Genomic DNA, 25041 nt, shown 5'->3' with positions numbered 1-25041 from the left:
AAGGTAATATTGGCAAAACAAACCAAACCAAAAGGCATATCTTCTGAAGAAGACTCAAAGGTGAACACAGTTCTGCAGTCAAGGAAAACTGCCAGTGCATGCTTCCCCGTTGTTCCCAAAGTAAGTGAGGTGTCAGTAAAATTCCAGTTCGCACAAGGTCATAATGATTTCTCCCTCCACAAATTACCCTGTGATTTTAAAAGAGGGAAAATAATCCATGTGCTCCTCTTGGCAGTGCCTGCAGTAGTAAGCAGGCACCATGGGTGATGGTCTCCCAGAATACAGACCACTGTAGGCAGTAAGCAGGTTTTTCCTGGTTCAGTCAGGGTTCATACCAGGGAAAGTCAAACCAAGGATTATGTGAAGACCTAAGGAAAATAACCAGCTAGCCCATCTAAAATTGATCCTGCAGCCTGGATAATTGTAGTGCTGTAATAAATAGGCTGCTTTGTTTTCTCATCCAGACTTTGTGTCCACTGCAAGCTTTGCTGAGCTTTCCGCTATTAGAAGCTTACAAGATTTGCCATCCCACAGGCCCCCATTTGCTTTATTCCTTTGTACGCAGCAAACTGCCTGTAAAATATTAATACACTGAATGTAGAAAATGTGTGAAATAGGCACAGGTGAGACTGCCTTGATAATTGCGTATCATTGTAAAGACTCAGTATAATTTAATTTAATGGGATAAGCACGTTAGTCCCAATTTTCCTGACAATCTGGTGTTTCATTTTTATTTTTCTTCATTCTATATTCCTTGAGGTAAAAAAGTTATTTCTATCAGATCCTCTTTGTGTGGATATGATCAATAAAATATACGTACCATTCACAAAAGTGCCAGGCTTCTTTACTTTATTGAAAAATGTAGTAGCGATGTGTAACAAAAAGCATTCTCCCTTTGTGGAGAAAAAAAGGAGGTGGAGAACAGCTAGTAGCATTCCAGAAGGCCTCTTTTTTCTGTACTCCTCTTGCATTTTAAGAAGAGATGACATCCATTCTCACTTGCTTTTCAGTATTGATTGAAGCCAAGAGACACAGACAAGAAATTAAATCTGCATAAATCTGACTTTGTATTGCAAGGTTTGTGTACGTCCTCTGCTTTTCACTAAGGTATGGGAGCTGTCCCTGAATACAAAGTTTGTCTCCTGAGTAGTCACCGTAAATATATCTGTTTTGCATGAATTAATTATGTTTTATTTACTGGATCCTCCTTTCCAACTCTAGCTATTTTATGATTCTATGATTGATTCAGGGTTTTTTTACTGCTACAAAATATGCTAGTCATGTAGCATGTGGCATGCCACACACATAAACATTCCCAAAATTATCTTGCCTTTTGGAAGCTCCTAATCCTGCAGTGCTGGCCCCATTACCTTTGCATTATTTTTTTCACCAACCTTTTCCATTTTAACTAAGCCATTAGTGACTCTATCTGGTCTGGAACAAGCCTCTCTCCAGTCTCTCTTCACCCGGCAGCACATGGAGGCACCGGTTTCCATACACAATAACCTTCAGCTAAATATGAACCTCTTTCACATCCCTATCCACACCTGTGGCACAGGATGCCTGATTTCCCATGTATTTCATGTGGCTGTGCTCAAGCTGAGCTTCCACAGCTCAGCGCCCCTCTCACAGCATCTCCAGGGGCTCTCTGCAACCATTCCTGGCCAAATATCTCTTATTTGGCAGACTTCTTAGAGATGCATCCAGGAAACATTATCTTTAAGCCAAAAAACACTGATGAAATAAGGAAATTAAGGAGACAAGAGCGTGAAATTAATGGCCTGTCATTACAACCACTCTTGGACCCTGCCCTTTCCTAGCCTCAGCACAGGCAAGCCTGTGTGTTTTATTTGCATAGATGGTGAAAAGTGCTGCTGTGCCAGGGGTCAGCACAAAGCCTGTAGATCACTTAAGACCTTAGGCTGGCCTTCTGGGCAGGGTGAATTTTGCTCAGCCAACATCTTTATTATCTTGAAGTAATCTCCAACCTCTGGGTTCAGTGCCATGTGGAAAAATACCTCTGCTGGGAGGAAAAAACCTCCCTGTTTGTTTGAAAAGGTCCAGACTGGATGGAATTTTCTTTTTCCCTAAAATTATTCAGATGATATATGTTGCATTGTAATTTTGATCTATGTCTGTTAAGGTTATACTTCTGCTCCCACTAGAGTCTGTGGCCAACACTCCCCTGATTGTATGGAAAACAAGCCCTAGATCTGGAGGAAGTTAGACCTCCGTGGAAAGAAAATTCTAATTTCATATCTATGGCAATAAGAGAGAACAGATCAGATAAAAATGAATTAAAAGAATGTGAAAGCTTCAGGACTGTAGCCAGTTTATGGAGAATGAATGTGTTGTGTCTTTAACACTCTGTCTTAAATGTTAGACTACGAAATCAAACTTTGATCCAACAGTAAATCAGCTGGTTAGCTCAAAATCTGATGCATTAAAATTTGGCTTCATGAAACTGACATTCGTGGATGCCGTATGGATAGACTGTCCAGCCTGTCAAACACCTTCAAGTAGGTCATCTTTTAGGGATTAGTCTAAGTTGCTATCTGTTGACATTTCACATGTGACATCATAAGCTTCTTAAAATGAATGAAATTCTGTTTCTTTTTTTTCTTACTTTAAGGCAAATGATAGCTGAAATCTTGCAAACAGAAACATTTGCAGAACTGGCTAGTGATTTTGGCTGCCTTGGAGCATCCACTTGAATAGGCTCTAAAAAGCCTGTTTGTCAGAAAGTGAGCGTGCTTTTATTATTATTATTATTATTATTATTATTATTATTATTATTATTATTATTATTTTCTGAAAACTGGACCTTCTGTCTCAAACTGGAACCCAAAACATGAAACTGTAGGAATGAACAGAGTACTCTGAAAATCCATAGCCATCATCTTCCAATTAATTATATATTGCTCTATCATTTGTCGGAAAAATACCAATTAGGAAGACGGATGCGAGTTTGATCCTCTAACTTTCAGCGTCAGTTCTGCTACTGATTTCTTGTGTGTCCTTGAGCAAGTCAGCTGTGTTGGGCTTCTCAGAGGTGCTCACTGCTGGCCTCATCCCTTGGGCATTACAGTCCACCCTAAATGCATCCATGAAGCTTTCTGTGCCTCAGCACTACTGTCTGCACAATTGAGGCTCCTAGTGCAAAGGAGCACTGTGAGCACAATGACTGTGCATATGGTACCATCCACACATAAAATAGACCAGTGAGCCATACACAACAGGACTACGGGGCATTATAATACACAGATTTTTTTTTTTTTCCAGATTGTATTTCAAAAACTGGACAAAATAACAGGAATGTCTTTGAGCAGGGTTTCCTAATGGAGTGGTAGAAAAGCACAGAGGGGCTGCAGCTTCTTTTGGTTGCTCCTTTCCTGTTTGCCATCACAGCTAACTATGAGCTCTGTTGTTGAGGACAGTGAGAGAAGTAGAACTACACCAGGAAATGAGGTTGCTCCCTGCCATTTGCAAGTGGAAACCAGGAAAAATTATTGGTTTATCATTAATAAGACTAATAACTCATCTGAATGAGTTAAATTAAAATGACAGACATTATATGAGAATGTTAACTTTTACTGCACTGGAGCAGCATCATTTTATTGTGCATTTTAACTACTTAAAGACATTGTGTTGGCCATCTTGAATACACTTACGGAAAATATCCTTACAGAATGACTTTTTCTAAACATGAACCGGAGAAGAAAGCTAGTATGAATAACATAACATACACTAACTGTACTATTTATAAATGTCATTTATTTATACATCCTTTGTATATTTGTGTATTCATTGAGACCTTAATTTCTCAAGAAACTTATCTCTGTATCTTATTTACTTGTCTGGAGTGACTTCCCCTTTGGTACCAGTAAACTAAACATATAATTGTTTAGAAACTCTTCAGACTTGCCAAAATATGAACTCATGCACATGGAAGAGGGCAGAAGTTCAGATTTCAATCTGGCCATGTAGGGCGGCATGTGCTGTCCTAAGCTACTCTAGTGAAGTCGTTCATCGAAGTTGCTCTCCAGAGGCTCATTTATTGGGAGAGAAAAAGGATCTGACTGCCAAGAAGGAGGACGATGCTGTCTGCAGAGATGTATCGAGGCTCTAATAGGGAAAACAGAGTATTTATTTTTTCTTCTTTCTCCTCCCTCTTCTGAGGGAATCTGGAAGAGAATATAATCCAAGAAATGGCAACTCTTTGCAGGGCCATGCTTTCCACTACAGGCTATGCTCTGGCCTTTCAACTCAGCTTGCTAGGCTACTGCGTGCCCCTTTCTGTTTTCTCTCTTTGCCACTGTAAAGGAGCCTCTAGTTGCTGGGTCACAGCCTTCTTTCCTTCTGTGCTCCTGCAGAGTCTCATCCACTGAGCAGTAACCAGAATCACAATCTGCTTTTCTTGCACCTTAGACATAACTCATGAGCAATATGACATCATACAGCCCTGCAGTGGAACAGGATACAAAACCCCACTACTTTTTCCCTTGGGCACACATCCAAAGGGCTAGCCACCAACAGAAAAAAACTATGGATTCAAGGAGAAATGAAATTTTTCACCTTCCCCCAAAAGCAAGAAAAATTTTGGCTATCAGCTGTATGGAGCAGAAGAAAAGGATTTGCTTCTTTTGGTTTTAATTACTCCCAAACCATGTGAGATCCACATGACCAGAGAGCACCCTATAGCTATCCCATGCCATTCACTGTTTACGAGAATCATGTTTTCAGCAGCCTGTGAGCACCCAGAGGTGGAGATCACATTTTCTCAGTTGCTAGCACAGCTTCCAGGGTTACTCTCTTAGGGTGCTGACCTTTATCTGTGCTGGAAGCTTCCAGGTCTGCCATGTGACATGGGACCACTGTCCCTTCAGGTGAACTACACCCTGCAGTGTAGTGGCAAAACAAAAGGTGGCTGCATTTTTCCTGCCAGGTACACTTTGTATCATCCCAGGGGACACTTGGGGTTAGCAGCAGATACTCTGCCGACTTGTACAGCATAATTTCAGGCTTTCTGTGTCAATCAAGTTGCTCAGTGTAAAATGCCAAAGCACGCTGATGACCAGAGTCATCCAGATCAGGTCATGAGGCAGAAATGCTGTGACTCCTCTGAGCTGGGGTCTTGAGAAGCTGTTCAGCAGCAGATGTTTTGTGCAGCTTCAAGGGCTCATCACAATAAAGAGCATTATAGCTCCTTAGAGGGTGACAGCTTCATTGCCACAGACAGCATTCAGGCAGCATTCCTCAGCACTTCAGAAGTCAACAAACTAAAAACAAGCACTCCTGTGAGCATGCACAAGATGCAAAGGAGCCATGCAATGTGAATGGCACACAAGAAAGGCTCAAGCTAGCCTTCACTCACCCCATCATTTGGATGAGCTGGAATAGGTTGTTGCAAAGAAACCACGCTGTGAGAAGACCACTGCTGCTCCCTTCTGCAGAGGTTTGCTCTTCCCCAGGACACAGCCAAGTGTTATGGCTCATGTGGCAAATGGCTCATTGGATTGACTTTTCTTCCTCTTCTTGGATAATACGTCCCATCCCTTCTTCATTCTTTACGGAGCACAGCACATCTGGCAAGGCTTGGTGCACAGAGGGGTGGTAAGGAGATGGGTGCGCTGTGCTCAGGTGCCTGCCTCTGGGTTGGCACGCTCGTGAAGGCTGCAGGCAAACCCCACAGCATGAAAGCACTGTCTGGGAGGAGGACAGGATGGCATAGGATGCAGGGCTGCTATTGGCATGTTCTATAAAATGCGTGTCTTTCTGACACATTTTATGAGATAGTGCAACCGATACGCATATGCCACCTAGCACACTTCTGGGAGCATGGCAGCAATCCAGCAGAGTTACAGATTAAAGCTAAAATGGGATAGGATGTCATCACTCATTCCAAAGATGTGTATCAGGCACTTAGGGCAGGCCCTCTGGTAAAATTTGTAACTAAAAAAATTCCTGAAGATGATCTTGTAATTTTTCATGTATTAATGATGACCTGTGTTTTGTCAGATACTTCATCTCAGACTAATGACGTTCTCTCTGTGTTCCATGAAGGACTCCTAGATCCAGACCCAGAAAGAGTCCTGGAGAAGAAGGCCAGCACTTTAAGGGAATAGGTAGCGGAATGATGTGGTAACAGGGAAATGTAGGTTGTGTTTTCTTGTCTGGTGTCAGTTAGATTGATTTTATATGGCAGACATGAACACTTTTTTTGTGGACCAGAGCAGTAAGAACAGTAGTTGCAATTCTCTTCAGATGTACTGGGGGAGTGGAGAAAAGCCCTGAAATTCCAGCCCACAATCCAGACATTTATCAGAGCTACCCCTCTGTCAAAAAGCACTTCAGCCTCTTACCTGCCAATACCTTCTAGAAGAAGAAAACTGTATGGGCAGTTCTCTGCCTTCCTCATCAGTGCGTGGCATGAATTCAAAGCACATCTGACAGAGAATCTCTGTGAGGATCCCGACAGCCATTCCGGTTTTACACGTCTTTGATGTGCAGAAGTACTCCGTCAGCACACTTCCTCTCCTCATGCGTCCGTGACTTCCAGACAAATGCAGATTTACAGTTCTTCTAGGAGCATCCTACTGAGGGCAGTGTGTGTGTTATCCATCTGCTATTAGTATTAGTCCCCATCTTCCATTTCTGCATTGCTGTTGATTGATTTTGTGCTGGCTGGTTGACTCTAATACATAGCTTGTTCACTGCCTTTAATTGATTGCAAGTTCATAATTCTTTGCACAGTACCCTGAGCAATTGCTATTAATTATCATTTACTTATCTCACAGTACTATTTATTGCTATCTTCCTTCTCATTAGCTTTTCTCTTTCCCTTTCCTGTCCTTTTTGCCTCCCCTTTGCCCTCTGCTCTTCCATCTCTCCATCTGCCAGTGGTTCTCTTTTCTTCCTATTACCTCCCTGCTCTCCCACATCATGAACCTATTTTTCACCATGGCCTAGGTGAAACTTTTGCCTGCCATAGTCTCCCTTCTTGCTGACCCCTGCCTTTGCCCTCTCTGTCTTCTGTTCCAGGGGTTAACTGTCCTCACCTCCTGCCCATCCTGCCCTTAGCAGCTCCGAGAAGGAGGAACACATAGGCTGGCACGAAGCACAGCCCAGGGGACTGCATGGACCTGAGCACATGCCAGAGCGATATGCAGTGCTTAGCCCCTCCTCAGGGGCTGCTCAGGAGATGTACAAGTCACGGCGCACCAGATGAAGGAGAGTGAGAAAAGGCAAGAGTTAAAAGCAGGCTTTCCTACAGTACAAAGAATAAGCCAGCCAGTGTCTGCGCTTTGAAGTGGGAGTGTTTTCAACAGCCCCTTTGTTGATCTGCACTGTGGCTGCTTGTGTAGGGACACAAGCCCTAAGGAAAAAAACAACAATAAAAATGAGCAGATGCCTTGTCTGCTGGGGTGACCCTCTTGCTGGTGTGTGTCAACAGTCTTCTCTGCGGTGACAGAGCAAGTGTGTAACCTCAGCGGGTGACAGCCAGGGAGACCATGGGCAGCAGCATGCTGGTGAACACCCACAGCACCCACTGAGAGAGGTAAGCCTGAAGTATGACCTGCTGCACCTGACTAAGTCTGGCCAGAATGCAGCCCAAAACCACACACATCTGTCTTTAGCACCGTGCAGAAAGAGGTACCTCTGCACAGCAAAGTATGGCTATTGAGAAGGATGTTGGGGACAGTGTGCTCAAATATGACCCAGACCCTTATACATTTCATGGATCAGCACCCGGATGGTTAGTGCACCTCCTTGCTTGCTTTCCCCTGCCCAGGCATGCTTGGCAGCCAGAGTGTGTCCCCTCTTCCCAGGCGATGGCTGCACCACAACAACGTGCTGTCTGAGCATTATTTCACAGGCAGGAGGAAAGGGTGAAGGCAACTAGCCTTCAGTCCCCTCTTTGACCCCTTCCCAGGGCAAGTGACATTACAAACCTCAAAGGAAGGCTACTGGGGACACTCAGAATACCCAACAAAAGGCTCATTTTAGACAAATCCATGCCTTTCAATCCCGTATATCTTAGAAGGAGCTCTATTGCTCTTCAATCTGAACCTTTAAAAATAGTCTGTGTTTTGAAATCATCACAGTGCAGATCATCCTTTTCTGGAGGGTTGATAGCAAGGTGTGAAAAAAAGAGCAGACAAGGATCTGGATTCAAAGACAGGGAAGCACATTGAGACGTGTCGATAAGAAGTGCTATATAGTTGCCACATTAAAGGGACTGGCAGATTTCTATCTAAGCTGTTCTTCCTCCTGGATGCATAAATCTCTCAGAGCAGCACTTCTTTATCCATACTGTCCCTGTGACTGCAATGGTGTCTTTCCAGAAGACCACATTTTGACCACAGGTATGCAGATTTGGCCCCCTTCCCTGTTCTTACGATCTCACCCGAAGCCAGCAAGGTCAGGTCTTCGTCCCTGACCTGTGCAGTGTGGTGATGGTGCAGATGGTATGTGGAGTGCCCGTAGCTCAAACATGTAGCTGCAAGACAATGCTTCGGTCTCGTTTTTAGATTAAAAAAATGAAACTGTTCCACCCGCCCAGCACACACCAGAAAAAGCACAAATGAACAGTGCTGGTTTCAGTTCATTCAGAAATTCTTCACTATGAGGGTGGTGAGGCACTGGCTCAGGGTGCCCAGAGAAGCTGTGGCTGCCCCATCCCTGGCAGTGTTCAAGGCCAGGTTGGACTGGGCCTACAGCAACCTGGTCTACTGGAAGGTGTCCCTGCCTGTGCAAGGGGGTTGGAACTTTAAGGTCCATTCCAACTGGAACCGTTCTGTGATTCTACGATTTATTTACCGGACAAATTACACCTAATGAAGAAATGGTGGTGGGGGGACACTACTGAAATGAAGGGTGCGCAGAGGGGAAAACTGTAACAGACGTCAGGGCAGATGCTGAGGCAATCTGTGAGCAGCAGGGAAAGAGGAAAGCCCCCCTGCAGTAAGCCCTGCATCTCCCCACTGTGTGTGGGTTCCCAGCACAGGATGGGACAGTGTGGTGGTCCAAGGGATGCTCAGGCCAGGCAGGTTCCACTGGTTTGGGTGAAGGGGCTAATGTGGGTCGCTGCTGGCTGGGGAATGCTGCGGGTCGCTGGCACAGCTGGGTGGACCCGCGGGCACTGATGACTTTGTCAGCCATGTCTCTGTGAGCAGGATGCAAAAGGTAGTAAGAGAACTGAAAATGCATTTCTTAAACTCACCTTGAAAGATATGGTAACATAAATTTCGGTTTCAGACTCTCAGTTCTGACAAATTAAACTTGATCAAAACATGATTCATCATTCTTACTATTTAACACTAGGGGAGAGATGCAAAATTCTCCAGAGAGGAAAGACATGTGTGATACAAAGGTGCTTTAAATAATCCTTCCTTTATCTTCAGTTTTATCTTCCTTTAACTGAAAAGATCATTACTTTTTTTCTTTTTTTAAATCAAACCAGTAGAATTTAGGCATTAAGTAGAAGAGAAGGCACGTCCACCATAAACAAAAGATGGTTTGTGGATGTTTGCATTTGACAGCTGTCTTCCAACAGGTAATCAGTTGTGCCAGCTACTCGCTGTTAAGAAAGCTAACAATGACATACAGGAAGATACGACACAGTTGGTTTTAATGGTTTCCCCTGTGGTTTTTACTTCTCCTTTTGGTGAAAGTGAGGCAACTATGATTTCTTTCATTTCCACCCTCTTCAGAATTTGTGAAAGTATCCTGTCTGTGTTTCTTATTATATCAGCATCTTCATTTTGCTGCCAATTCCGAAGCAAATCCAGTTGTTCAAATGGATTAAGACTAAAATGAAACATAACTGGAAAACCACATTCCTCTCAGTCAGTGTTTTATGCATAAAATCACCAAGTCACAGAATCATCGAACAGTCAAGGCTGAAAGGAACCTCTGGGAACCTCCTAGTCCCCTCCTGCTGCTCAAAGCAGCTGACATATGGGGACTGAAAAATAGGAGTGTGCTCCTCCTGTCACTTCAGTGAAATGCAAGCAACAATTTCTGTAAAATACTAACACTTTCTTAGTGCATCTAATGAACAGTCCCTGTTTAGATATTTTGGAATACAAATGGTATTCAGAATTCATAAAGCAGGCCAGAAGCACTCTCCTATTCTTCATCCCAGAAATTAGGATACATAGGAGATGCACAGTCTCCATCAATGTTTACATACAAGAAGCAAGAACAGTGATGTTTTTGAAAGAATGTGCAAAGGCAGCTGCATCCAGTGTTTCTCTATCGGGACACTTGGCAGCAGCACATCGATGTTAGGCACCACCCCATTAAGCATGTGGTCTGTTTGTGTGCTATCCTGAGTCACTGACTCGGGTTTCTCGAGAAAACCAAGCCCCTAAACTTCAGGTTACATGCAAGGAAACATGCAGCATCCTGACTTTAGCCACCTGAACTCTGCTGGATCTAGCTTTTTGTGTCTAGTCCTGTACTACATCACCCTGTAGGAACTGAGGCCACTGAACTCATATGTGCCTGTGCTCACACACAGCTCTGAAGGGAAGCTGTCCATGCTCATTCACTTCAGGGGGCAGGAGGTCTGCAGCAAGGCTCCTCCTCCATACAGGGTTTTTCTCATTTAATCCAGCAGCTGCAGACTTACTTGCAGACTCTTTCTTCAGGTTAAGATTCATTGAGGTCTTTGGTTCATGGTCACTTCACAATTCACTGGGTGATTTTCTTACCCTCTGTTTCTTGCCACCTCTCTGCAGCCATCACCATTCCCATAGCAGAGTCAGGACAATGAGCCCCAGCCTCTGGTTTATGGGTGGACTGTCCTGGGGAATGATGCCTGAAACAGTGATGCTCTAGATGTCTTTCCCATGCCCACTATAGCTGGCCCCGTGCTACTCGTGAATCAGGGCTGTGATTCCAGTTGAGCAGTGGGAAAGCAAACCCTCACTGATTTCGTCTTGCTCAAGATATCCCATTATGAATGGGAGCACCAGAGGGACCACTGCATGAACAGCTCAGATATCTGCATGGCCAATGGGACAGCAGAAGCAGTGAGGAAGAAACTTGGTGAGCCATGCCAAGGTAAGCAGCTAAGCCAACCCCATCCATCCATGCTGGTCCCCAGTGATTTCACTGCCGTGTCAATGGACACATAAATGGGCAGCTGGGATGCTACCTTCAACCTCTAGTGGGTTTGGCACATCTTGTCTGTCCTCAGCTTAGGTTCAGTTTCAGTCTGTTCCTGAGTGCTCTGGACAAACTTCAGACTCATGCAGAAGATTTAAAATATTTTTAATCATAGCTTTTTGATGCTCTTAAGCAGCTTTAAAATGACAACTACATTCAACCAGCACAACTCAGCAAATGGGAAAGTCCTAGGAAATCATATAGGGATCAGGAAAGGTGGTCTGGAGTTTAAGTTGACCAGTTGACAGGCTCACAGATCCTGAGTGTTGCAAGAAATGAAACTTAGTATCTACACTATGCATTAATTCAAACACCTAAATTATAAAATTAAATATTGTTGTACTCTCACTAATATAATTAATTTAGAATTAATTACAATCGTCATACCAATGCCAGATGATCCTTAATATTATACAGGAATTTAATCAAATTACTTCAAAAATAATCAGTCCTCATGCATTTTAAAAAGAATCTAAGCACAGAGATGTCCTCTGTTTAGAAAGTACAGCCGAAGAATTTTATCCAAACCTGTCAAGTTGTGATTGAAAGCGTTAACCTTCTTAGTGCTGAAATAAAACTACCCTCTGACAATCTGAGTGTCTCAGGGATGATTATTAAGGCTTTCTTCTTAGAATTATATTGCTGAATGGTTGAGTGCTTAAATGGACAGCCTGCTCTGAGGCTTTTGAAAATCATATTGGCAACCCTGCAAATGTAGTTGTTATCTTTCCCTGCCTCCAGCCTCAGAGATGCTTATTGATTTGATAAGGAGTTGGAAAACTTTACTTACCTAGAGTTACAGATAATTGATACTTTTCATACTTTCAAATATACAACACACTCCAAAACCCAATTTTATAAAATAATATCTGGACAGTAAAGTCTTCTCTAGATTGACAATACATGTGCTCATATGCATGCATTCGATATGCCTGCTTTCACACAAAAGATTAAGGAACATAAAATGACCTCGGCATTTCACAGCATAGAAGAATAGAGGGGAAAAAAAAAGAATAATAAATCTCTGAAGATAGCTGGAGTCTGAAAACATATCAGCTCTTTCAGGCTTCTGGATTTGTATAAATTAAAAGTTAGGATTGTAGCCAATAGGCCAGATGGTGACCTGCTGGACATCACATCTCTTAGAACAGACTTTTGCTCCATTCAAGACGACTAGCCACATGTTGGTAGAGGGTACTTTTTAGTGCTCTGACTTTTCTCTGGCCAAGGTGGATGGTCATAGAGATTTTGGAACATTAATTTTCCTTATCCTTTTTCTGGGGCTGGTTCTTTTTGCTTTCCAGAGCATCTGTTCAAAGTCTCTGGAAAAATCTGGTATGAAGCCTCTCTCAAAATTACGCAAGTGACTTAAAAACTTTCAGGTTAACTCCTTAACATGAACTTTCAAGAATTCTAGTTCAGAAAGTAATTTAAATACACTCAGTGTTTTGCTTCCCACAGCGCCTCCCTGCCCCAAATATCTACAAAATCCATAGACAGAAGGCCATTTTTGAGGAAACTGGCGTGGTCTTATCTGGCTGAGAGGTCTTGAGATAACATTGTGTCAATAATTTAGAGAAAGTTCAGCCTAAAATTAGAAGGAACAAAGGAATCATGATAAAAATGAATCACCAAGCATTTGCCCATCAGCGATATTTTGCATGGTTATTCTAAAAGATAAGTTTCACTATGGTGAGCTTTTTTCTCAGAAACAGCTGATACACAGTATTTCTTAGCACACAAATGGGCTCCAAGTCAAGCTGTTTGTCAACTGGAAATTTCATCTCGCAAGGGAAAAGCTATTTTAAAGCCATTCAGGACTGAAAATCATGTAAAGCACTAAACTGTACATATCAGATTTGCATTCCTTAAACTGCTCTTCCTGAGCTTTACAGCTCCCTCTTGTTGGTAGCAGAGAATGTCTGAAATGTATAGAAAATGCCATAGAAGTTTCTTCCATTGTTTTATTTCCATTTGGGGCTGCATCCATGGGAATGTTACCATCTCCCAGTACCACTGGCAGTGGAGAGTATTATTTACATGAATCCACGTAGACATTTATATCATTCTCTCCTAGGATACTGCGTCTGCATGCCATAGCAAGCCACCTTTCGTCTGAAGTCAGAGCAAACAGAAGAAAGTAAACATTGTGCTGGTGAAGAAGACATAAAACATCACACCTGTGACAACTAATTCTTTGTATGTCTTGAAAAACAGCTAATTCATGCTGCTGGCAGAACTACTGTGCCACAGGTACTCTTATAGGGAAACTGTTCCCATGACTGATGCTCTACAAGGCAGATTTCATCACTTAACCACAAGAGAAGAGCAAAGAGAAAAATATGCTCACAAACTGCCTTTTGCAGCTCCAGTCACTTCTACATGGAAGAAGGCTTGGGAACGGGGTATTAGATACTTCAGGGGTCTGGTACCCCAAGAGGCTCTGACAAGGGCTGCTATTGTGGTCACAACAGAGGGAAGCCTGGGCTGATGGAGTTGGTGGTCATATCTACATCTGGCTACAATCCCACAATACAGAAGGAACACAAGTATTGTGTAAGGACCTCCTTTACGTACAGATGCAGTGGCAGCAGAAGTGGCACTCATAGGGAGTGAGAAGACTCGGGTCACTCAGTTGTATTCCCTTACATTAAACCTGTGACAAACACTGGAGAGTATAATGTGCATTCATACGTTTTTAGTTACACAGCTACATACATATGCATTGCGGCCAAATATTAAAATTCTTAAGTGTCCATCATTTCACACCGACTTTGCGCTGTATTTATATCATTACAAAAGAGGCTTAAAAAAAATTCACCAGATTTTCAGCAAGCATAAATCAGTTTAGCTCCACTGCAATGTGTTGCCGTGACTTTGGTACAATGTAATTCAGGCCTGAAGCACTGAAGGTGCACTGACTTGTGCCAGCTAAAAATATGAATTAAAACCCATCATAAACCAACTAATGTGTTTATCTCCTTGCATCAAAACAAGCTTGGGTGAAAGCAAGCCAATGAGTCTATCTATATACACTACTTTTCATAGGACTGCCAAAATTTTTTTGTTAGGAGATGTGACTGAAATATGAAATTCTCCATGGGAATCAAATACAGAACTGTTAAAATCGCCTCTCTTCTGCTAATGACTTCTTCCAATTCTCATCTATATAACTAAGGTTTTGCTTCTCTGGTAACTAGAGCCAGGATACTATTATGTATTGCTAAATAATTATTTTTGTTAAAATAACTGGCTGCTTTCTTCCTGTCTGAAGGACAGGTCAATTGTATTGAGTTTGTGTTGTTTTTCTTTAAAGCTCTTTAAGAAAATACATTTTTTCTTAAGGAGCAGTAAAACGAGTTTAAGATGATACCCACTGCCACTATGTAGAAAGCAAGTTGCCAGCACTGCTGACCTATCTGAGTATATAATCTGAGTAACACTCAAAACTCCGAGTCCTGCAATCTATTCTTACGGGTACACTGGTGTTTTGGACTTTGCTCCTAACTCTTCTTCCAGACTCATCGCTCAGGCAAAGCCAAAACTTCTAGGATTTCATCTCTGCTTGGTGCCTTTTTAATTTGATTGTAACACAACTTTTACTGAGCAAGTTACAACAGAGTGGTGGAGTCCTGCCTTCGAATGGTTGATCTGAGAAGGGTACAAGCAGAGCCTCTGCTTCTGAGATTCAAACACACTCTCATTGACCTCCCTCTGTAACAAAACTCTTCACCTGCAAGTAGTACACCTTAAGAACAGATTGTGAGTGGGGAGGTCCTCATGCACAGTCTTTTTTGGGAGAATCTGATGACAGAGAGGCAGGTGGCATGCTGAGGCTGCTGCTGCTGCCACAACGCATGGGAAAGGAAGGCACTTGCACCTCCACTCCAGCCTCTCCACAGTCCCTGAGGCACAGGAGCCATTTGGACCAGCCTAGGTCCTTGGATCTATCTAGGGTACTTGACAGGTATTCAGCCTAGGGTGGCATTCATGGGCTCCACCCAGGGACAGCTAAGAACAGCTGTGTTTGCTAACACCTCTCACAAATGACAGCCAAGAGCTGCATGACAGGTACCTATGGGAGGTATAGTGGGTGAGGGGGCAGGGAGGAGGTGTAAGAAGCATGTCTCCTCTTTCTGCTTCATCGATTCATTACGCATCTGCTTCCTCCTCTGTAAAAAGGGAGTTTCTAAGTTCACTCCCAGTTTTGATAGCTGGATGAAAAGAGGTGATGCACATTATGATTAACTTTCATACCATAATTTTCATAGGCAGCTATTAGGCTTGCTCATGATTTTGAGAAGCTCTGTCAAAGAGAAAGTCAGACTGAGATCATGATCTGACTCCTTCCCCAGCTCTAGAAAAACTCAGTGGATACCGAACCTTCTCATGCGGCAGGTTTACACTCTGCTCTTTGAGGTATGGCAGTTTCAAAAACACAGGCAAACTCACCGGTTGGGCATGTCAGAGGAGAGGAATATTCCCACAAGGGAACTTGTCTGCCTGACTTGGATATTCAAATTTTGCCAGACAGGATCTCCCTCTGTGGTAGGTGAATTTCCTTCTGCCCTGTCTAAGGAACAGCACAGGCATTTGCTCAGGAATGCAGTGTCATTAGGTACTTCAGCGCAGGAATAAGATGGGTGCCAAAGCAGGGTAGATTGGGGCACAGCCATGAAAACACCAAGGAATGGAGATCTGCCACAGCACAATGTCTCTGGTACACATAGCTGTGTCTTTTCCCCTTTCTAATTACTCATGTATATGTTTGCTGTGCGTATCCTAAAAGAAAACAGTATGACAAATGTGATGGATTTGTCAATGTCAGTTTTTACCCAGCACTCTCTCCTCAGGAAGGGCCACCAAAGGGTTATTTGCTGTGCCTGGTATCAGTTCTGCATAAGTCGGTGTCCCTCAGCTCCTCAGACTGTGGTAGCAGTGAGCCCAAGGCATGTCACCTGCCACCCCTGCCCTGCACTGGGCTCCTCTGCCTGCTCCTGCCTTCCAGCCCCATGGAAGCCAGAGACAGGCATGGTGTGAACAGCAGAAACAGTGACTGAAGGCCCTTACTCTGAGGCTGCTATGCGAGTTTCCACACACGGGGCAGAGGGTCTGGCACATGATGAGACATGAGGCACGTGGTATGGAAAGGATTTCCTATTGTTGCTCCATAATTAAGGAAGAGAAGCATTTCCAGGGTTTGATTCAGAATAGTGAGGTGAGAATCCTGCCCTGAAGTGCCCTCCACAAGAGCCTTTTTAATGGCAGAGAAGTCACAGTGAGTGTGGCTTTCCCGTGGTAAAAGCAGCTTCTGTGAGCATCTTGTTATTAGCTGGAGAAATCCTTGAAGATCTTAATTAAGGTCTGACTTCACCTAAATGTCTGCAGTCAGGAAAGACAGGTAAGCAGATGCATAAGTTAGCATGAGCTGAGTTATGTTCTTCAAAAAGAGGAACTGAGCAAATATGTAAATGCCTTCTAGAATGGATAAGGCAAGGCAAAGAAAGGCAAGGAAGAGAAACGTAAGGAAGAATAAAAGAAGGGGAAAACAGTACATGAAAAGGGAAAAGGTAGAGTGAGAAAGGTGACTTTCTTCTAAAATGGACAACCTTTTCTTTTATTCTCTGTCCCTTCTCTGTGTATCTATTACACGTTCAATGTTGCTTTTGTTTTATCACTGTGCGTGAAGTGTGCCAAATCCCTTTGCAAAGTCTTGAACCACAAATGAGTCTCAGTTTTGGTTTTGCTACAGCCAATAGCAAATCCATTTACATCCATTACATCATTACCAAATGGATTTGCTTTGCTTGAAAAACATTAAATCTGTAGCGAGAAGGTAATTTTAATGTGTTAGGCTGAATTCTTAACTGCTTAATTTAGTTTGGGTCTTGTGTAATTCTATTTTTCCAGCACTGGTGCGAAACACGGAATAACCCTTTTAATTCTCCAGCACACTTAATCCAGCAGGCTGCTGCACAGATATCACAACAAGGCTGGGCCATTGCAGTCTCTTTAAGATATTCCTTCAGGAAAATAATGATATTTAAAAGGAATAATAACTACTGAATACTTTTTTCTTTCTCTCTGCTCAGTCTAATGGAGCCCTTTGAGCTCAAGACTTTACCTGTATATGACAGTATTAAATTATGATATTTCTTTAAACAATTCAATTCCTTACCCTCACTGAAAGGCTGAGGGCTGTGACACTGGTCTATCTGCTTTCCAGTGACAAACGCAAGTAACTAGGACTTTGGAAGATCTTGTAAATATTTCTGAAAGCACATTTCATATCCCTGCACATTTTCTCTCCTCTTGAAGTGTATGTGCTGCAGCTTGCTCTGAGATGGAACCCCCAACACTGGCCATTGAGCAAAGCTACCGATAGCAGGGATTTTTACCTAACCCTAATGATAACCCCCCCCGACCTGCAGTAATGCTCCTACAGTGTTTCAATAAGTAATAGAGCACTCTATAATCTTTAACAAAAGAAGAGTTATCATATACATACACAGTCTTCAGAGCCATTGTGAGCTACCTGTAATTTACTGAAAACAACCAGCACTGCTTTCATTAAGGATGTCTTAGCATTTTCTCTATAAGCAAGCCATCAGACCATTAGGGGTGAGCTTTAGAGCATCCTGATGAAACACATCACTTCTTGGCCTAGAAGCATAACACAAAGAAAAAGAAAGAAGTATTGACTCTATGTATTTACTCCCATTTAGACAGATTTGTGAAGCTCCTTTGCACTTCCACACATCAAAAAGCCTGGTTCTAAGGAACAAAATTAGTTGTATCACTGCAGACAGAATTTAAATAGATCCTCCTTAAAATACTCTACATTTGTTAAAAGATGTATGGCTGGAAAGAACGCTCTTGTGCACATGAAGGAATGTTGTTGTTATATGTACTTTTTTTTATTAATCTGGTAATGCTTTGTACTTTCAACTGAAACAATACAACACAGGAAGTTCAGGAGGAACTTGATACAAGAAATACGGCCTGATTTATGCAGAGCTAACCTTCATGCCAGGAGGCTCCGAAGGACTCAGTGAGTGCTCTAACTCCTACAGCCAGAAAGACGAATTGTTGTTTGGCTGGATGCTAGTATCCCCTTTCAGAAAAGTCAAGATACACTTGCAAGTGCAGTGAACAGCCTTAGCGCTTACTTTCAAGCTAGAAAAAGTGTGTTACAGTGAGAGAGAGGGTCATCTGTTCAGCCAGTTAAAAAACAAAAAGAAAGATGAAGTGGTATCTCTATAAACCAGCAGGTAAGAAAAGAGTGCCTTAAATGGAAGAAAATAGGAAGTACCAAAGGGATACTGAACGAAACACAGAAGTATGACATGAGCTAGTGCCTGAAAGTTGAATTTGGACACGCTCAGTATGATATACCTTTTAGCGGTGAGGCTGATTAACAGCTGGAACAAACCCTGTGAAGTGCTTTATCCACTGTCTCTTGCTATCTTCAGTCTAAGTCTTCAGGAAACATAGGACTTCACCAAATGTAAGCTGCTGAATTAATCCAAAGACCAGAGAAATTGAATTTTACAGTTTGTATTAAACAAGCCAGAACAGATCTGCTGCTCATTCTGCTTTATAATCTATTGGAATATAGATGAGTCTTTCCATTGCTCCCTCTGCACTGGAGCACTTGTGTCACAGCTCATACCTGAAGCAAGGCATTTTATATCACATCTCCTTAGTAGATGATGTTTTCTTAGCCCACTGTCAATCAAAAGTTACAGTGGGAAGAGGCCAAAATCTCACCATGCTGCCTTCTCACATGATAGTAATTCTGATGGTCAGATTAAGGTCAATAACCACAGGAAAATCCAGCGTAGGCTGGGGATTTCAAAACACCCTCCTCAAGATGAAAAGCTGGTGTCTTGGGATGGCTGCCCTGCCCTAGCTTTATGATGTTGCTAGCAGGATAACCCTGACAGCAGAGAGTCCCACCAGACTGACTCCTTGACTCAGCAGCACACTAGGGTAGGTTGGCTGAGCTCCCTACTGCTGTAACACCCTTGCTACCGATACCCAAGGCTGCTAGTGCAGCCCCGTGCAAATACATCATAGAGCGTGCAACATCTCCACTGTGCTCCAGGGACAGGGCTGATCCAGCAGAGCCCCTGGCAGGGAAAACCTGCCCCAGCTGCAAGCCTCCAGACTCCTGTGATTTGTTACTTTAAGCAGTTTACATCCATACATGCCATAACCATGTTGGGTGAAGTTTTTTGTGGAGCCTCCCTGTGGAATGTGCATATTTGGATAGGTGCTACTGGGAGGCAAAAGGCACATTTTTCATGCCTTGTGGTCTAAATTTGTAAATGCAGATTCAAAGGTGCCTTTGATGGCTGGGAATTCATAGCATTTCAAAACCAGGTCATTAATCTAGGTGCCTATTTCTGTGCATGTGTTTCTAACTTTAGTCAGAATGAAAGCGGTGATCTTTCTGTTTTGAAATGTGTAAGTAGTATGATTCAGGAGATCCTTCATCTAGTGAGCTGTACTCCGTAATCTTTGTCTACAACAATCTCTCAGTTCTTGGGTTCTCATTTGATTGGCCTGCAGTGACAGATCTGGATAACCTTCCTTGGAATATATGCCTTGGAAACCGTACTTTGTTTATGTCAGATCTACTCTCAAACTGTTTATGTTTGTTTGTGGGTTTGTTTTTGTTTTTTTTTTTTGTTTGGTAACATCTAAATACACGTACAATGTGAAAACAATGTAAGGAAAACTTTGCACTTAGAAAAACTGCATACAGGAAAGTTTGTCTCGGAGGTGCTGACACTGAAGGTGCTTACAAGGTAGAGTATTCTGTCTTTAAGATTTGCTTAAATAGATCCTGCAGTGCCTTGCTGGGTAACATTAAGGATGCTCTTACACATTTCTTAAATTACCTGTGAGGCTATATGTTGTGCATGACAGGGTCATTAACAACAAACTCTAGCTGACAGTGTTTCAGCCTGCCTGGACTACCAGGAGATGGTCTGTTTTTTCCATTCCCTGTTGTACAAAATTGCACTCAAGGGGGAAAGAGCCAAGGATACGAAATGCTGATGATTATGGCACCAGGGTCTGGCAGTCACACTTGCTTTCCAGCCAGCTTTAATACATATTACACAGTGACGCATCCTGTCCTACCCTTCTGAGCTGTGCTAACTGCTGCACATGTGCACATGAAGACAGTCCCTGACTCAACATGCAAATCCCAGCTTATCAAACCCTTACTATTAAAACACAGTAAGGAGGAAAGGCACATAATGACCAGACAGGAACATGAAAGATGTGGAAAACATGGTAAAAATGTGAGGCTTGTGTTTAGCAACACAAGCAGAGGTCACAGCACACCAAGAACCTTATCCATAGGCTGGTATTTTACAAGCGTCGTGACTAGTGAATTTAGAAAGATCTGAAGGAAGTACCTTTGTGATTTTGGCTGGGTTTCTTCCCACAGTCAAGGAGTGGCATGGGATGAAAGGTGAGGGTGTTTGACAAGAAAAGCGTGCAATCCAGTATTAAAGGTTGGTCTCACACAGAAGAGTCAGGGCTCAGTTATTTCAAAGTGCAATTATTGAATATTCCTACGCTGGCACAGATGCAGCGTTGAGCACAGACATCCCAGCTAGCTGTCTAGGGGGTGAGGCAGGAAAGACTTTCACATGGACAAGTTAAGCTAGCTGAAAAGGACACTGTATCTCTATGTCATGTTCTGCAACGTAAATATATTTCCTAACATGCTTCCCTGTAACTATTCCCTTCAGTTGTGCAGGACTGAGCTGCAATATCCATGAGGTGAAAAACAAGTTCTTCACTGAGTCTGATGCAGTTGGTTTAACACAGGTGGAGGGATTCATTGTCTTTGTATAAATGAAATGACCAATACAGCTGTGTCATGGCTGATACAAAACCAGTGTCATTTGCTAAAGTGAGAGTGGGCTTGGAAGGGAAGCCTATGCCATAATCAAAAGACTGAGGCTTTGAAGAAGCTGAAAGATAGCAGCATTACTCTCAAGGAAGGAGTCAACTCACTTCTTCATGGCCATCTAAAAGTTAGGGTTTAATCCTGTCACAAGATAGATGTCAGTCACTTGCTGGAAATGGCTGCTTCCCTCCACTACCTATAGAGAGAGGCTATACTCACCCTTCTTGGTCAAACTTTTAGACAATTTCAGGTTAGATAAAATAAATCCAACTGCAGGTTTCCACAGAGGACTTCCCTGTTGCTTTCCGGTGCTTTTCATGTGTACAAACCTCGCTTCTACTCCATACTTGTTCTAGAAAAAGATCTCAAGAATGCAGAAGCATTTCTAAGGAAAACTTGCCAAGGGAAGAATTGGCCTTATTTTGCTGAGCAGGCATTTTCATTTCACAGGTTTACACCAATGTTTTAACTTATAAGCTTCCTGAAGTATTTATATCTCCACATACAGGCCTTATGCTTGTTATATGACTCAAAAGATCAAATAATTAAATATCCATTACATTCTTAGCTCAGCAGTAAGATATTTTTAAGTGAAAATCCTTTCAGTACTTTCAGATTGGTTCTAAATAAATGAAATTAAACAAAAAAGCTAATTGCATTACAACTCGGTTTGCTCCCACATCAAATTTTTCTTACAAAAACTGCTCAGATGTTGCCAAATGACTTCTGCTCACAAGTGAAATGTACGCACGAGTTATAGCCATCATGTGAGTGTGAAAACAGATTAAAATTAATGCTCTTTTAATTTTCTGTACAATGTATGGTTTGAATGGTGTTATTTTTTAGACAAGTAATTACAGGGTGGAGAGAATGCATGGCCAATGGCAGCAGGTTAATTACAAGATCAAACACCCACTACATCTTGCTCAAAGAGCCTTGAAACGATTACACATTGTTGTAACTAATAGCCTAGTTAGGACTGCTGATTGGAGAGCTACCCTCAACTTAAAAGAAATGTATAACTTCTACCTAAGCATCTTCACCATTTTTACAAATAATGCTGTATACCATAGAGAAATTAGCGAAATTTCTGGACACAGGGGATATGAGATTATTTACATTGTCCATATGACAATTTTAGATACAGACTACCTTCATCCCTTTGCCTTCTTGTGGTTGGCCAATTTCTTACCCTCTTTCACAACACAGCAGTCTGGTAGAAAATACTTGAGAGATCTGTGATTAAAAGTCAAAACTATCAGAAAGCTTTTGTAGCACCTGCAGCAGCTCTGAACTTTAACTGACTGCATTTTAAATTATATGGGATAAGGCCAGGAGAGATCATCTGATAATGTGTATACCAGCCGTTAAATTTCTCCTCAATACCTCTACATTGAGAACAGCACTCCCTGGATAAAAAGCATTTTCCAGGAAAGCACTCCGTATTCATCTTAGGATGAATCCAGCAAGATTCTAATATTAGGCTAACATTGACTGCTAACCTCTAACTGGGACCTGGCCCTTGTCCCATGTGCTTCTGGTTTCCAGGAGCTGTTCACCTGAAGACAAACATACATGTTGCTGAAGCCAACACAAACACTCACATACTGCAACTGTCATTAAATTCTCATCCACATTGAATATGGATCAAAGAGCACGCTTCACTACAGGACAGAGGCTGTGTGTGCTCTGAACCTACAAACACAGGTATGCCCAAGCACCCTGCCCAGGAAGAGCACCCTGCCTTGAAGACAGCTGTGGAAGAAGAGCTCCAAGGCTCTTTCTCCACTAAGTGACCCACTGGACATTTCAGCATCCAGATCCACTCCTTTGTGCCTGAGCATATGCAAGTTAAATTGTTAGCATGGTCTGGCTATGGACCTGATAGCTCACAGAGTGCTACAGACTAGGAGTCAGTACGTGTTAGGATCCACTCCAGCAGGCAATCTGCATGTGGCCACCCTGTTTTAGAGCTAAAACAATTTAAAACCATGGAGGTGCCCAGGCTAGGTCAGTTGGCTGTAGGGCTAGAGAAAGCCCCTTACACTGTTTACCCCCAAGGGGTCTTGACCCAAGAAGCTTTTATCAGTAAATTGCTCTGAAATATCTTCCATACATAATGCAAAAAATAAACATCTTCTTTGAGGGAATTTTCTTTACAGCTTTCATAATTTAACCATATATAAATCGAAATTAAGATACATTTATTAAGATAGCTGCCATTTATACAGTTTTATGCTTCCCTCTCCCTAAAAATAGAGCAAGGATAATTGAACTGAAAACCTAAGATTTCCAAAACCCAATTACGTAAATTGCCACACCTGCCCTGTTTTCCCCCCTACTTCCCTCCCTCCCCTCCATTTACTTGCATTTTAAAGAGGTCAAGGTTATTAAACTCCTACATTCATACAGCAAGAAACAGGGATCTAAACATAAAGATCTTTCATGCAGCATGAACTTGCCCACAGAGTCTGTATGTACTGTTTGTTTACCAATTAGGCTATGAAATCGATACTTTGATGTACACAGTGCATACAGTTCACACAGCCGAGATAACAGTGCAATGCAAAACTTCTTTTCCCCTCTCGGACTCGTGTTTATAGTGTCCAAAGCTGCAGTTCTTACTCTGGCTGATTTATCTACCTCAGTGGGTGTGTCGTCTATGTAAGGACTGGAGTTTGATGACCCAGGTTTGCAATGTTAATGCTACTCTGACATCAGCTTTTGCATTGCGTTATACAAAATTACAGCTCCGTCTCTCCTGCTCTAGAAACGCATGCACACTTGGGAAGCCATGAAGAGGGTTACTTGAACAATTTCAGTCTTATCTATGAATTTATAGCTTCCAATAGTGCACTGATTTATACAGCATGGCACTATACATCAGATATATGCTGCCTCAGAAAATTAATGCTGCATTCTGGCAACCATATGGGCAGCTGGCGAGCAGCCAAGAGACCAGCAGAGCACAACCCTGCCTTCATGCAAACCTTCCCTACACAAGAGAACTGTTTGCATGAACTGCGCTAGCCAAGGAGCAGAAATAAAGGGATGTTGTTGCTGCTTACACCATCAGACCCCCCAGGGGTAGATGTATACCAACATGATTAATGAGAGAAGCTGCAGAGACACAACCGCCTTGTGGCACGTAACCACATGGGCACCGCATTTCTCGATGTCTCAAGGAATGGAGAAGATTGCAAAGGTCTCCTCGTGTATCTATTTCTTCTCCATGGATGTCTCTTCCAGTTGCTGCTCTCACATGTGAAAAAATTTAGCTTGCAATCTCTACGGGGAAGGGCATTTATCTTATTTGTTCTGTAAAATGTACATTACGTTTTGAGTGCTGAACAAACAATCACAATAATGGCTTACAGTAGCTTAGTTATCTTAAGCACCTTAAAAAAGAAAAGAACATTGTTCAGGAAGGAAAAAAGTAAAAAAAAAAACCCAATAAACCCAAACATTTCTTACTGCAAGTAGAACACTTTTTGTTCCCTGTTTTCTCATTTTTCTCACCCTATTATTTCTTATCAAGTACGTGTATGGAGTTAAATCTAACTCTGCCACTGACTTCAGTGGGCTACAGGAATGCTGGGCTGAACTTGAAACTCTTCAAATAGGATTTTGTCTTCTCATTATGTAAATGATAAAAATCTCAGAAAGAAGACAGAGGAAAATTTAATTTAATGGTTTCATGTAACTTTATGCAATACCTTAAATGGAAGATGCCTTGATGATAGCTCAAACACACAATCCTGTTTATAATGTATTTTATGTATATAATGCTTTCCATTCATAAATATCTCTGAATTTTTTTTTACAACTGTTCACAGGAATCATGTCACTTCCTAGGCTTTACAGCAGCTGTTTTACTTCTCATTGCAACAGCCCTGTGGAAAAAAAAAAAAAAAAGGATTGAAAGTGAAGCAGCA

At 42.3% G+C, this 25041-nt stretch overlaps 2 long non-coding RNA genes across 2 annotated transcripts; both read right to left on the bottom strand.

Annotated features, from left to right (window-relative positions):
- Window positions 1-11935: 11935 nt before the first annotated feature.
- On the bottom strand, window positions 11936-19853 carry LOC133278517 (uncharacterized). The gene is made up of 2 exons (XR_009746575.1): window positions 17354-19853; window positions 11936-15957 (listed from the first exon to the last, which is right to left on the bottom strand). It is a non-coding gene; the product is annotated as an uncharacterized LOC133278517 (long non-coding RNA).
- A 2037-nt stretch (window positions 19854-21890) lies between these two features.
- On the bottom strand, window positions 21891-24431 carry LOC133278518 (uncharacterized). The gene is made up of 2 exons (XR_009746576.1): window positions 24175-24431; window positions 21891-22665 (listed from the first exon to the last, which is right to left on the bottom strand). It is a non-coding gene; the product is annotated as an uncharacterized LOC133278518 (long non-coding RNA).
- Window positions 24432-25041: the final 610 nt, after the last annotated feature.

This window comes from Pezoporus flaviventris, unplaced genomic scaffold, assembly GCF_033815535.1.
Source record: "Pezoporus flaviventris isolate CSIRO_AGI_PZ_B2104156 unplaced genomic scaffold, CSIRO_AGI_Pfla_v1 ptg000066l, whole genome shotgun sequence".
Taxonomy (NCBI): Eukaryota; Metazoa; Chordata; class Aves; order Psittaciformes; family Psittacidae; genus Pezoporus; species Pezoporus flaviventris.
The sequence above is the reverse complement of the archived record's forward strand: the minus strand, read 5'-3'. Positions and strand labels throughout refer to the sequence as shown.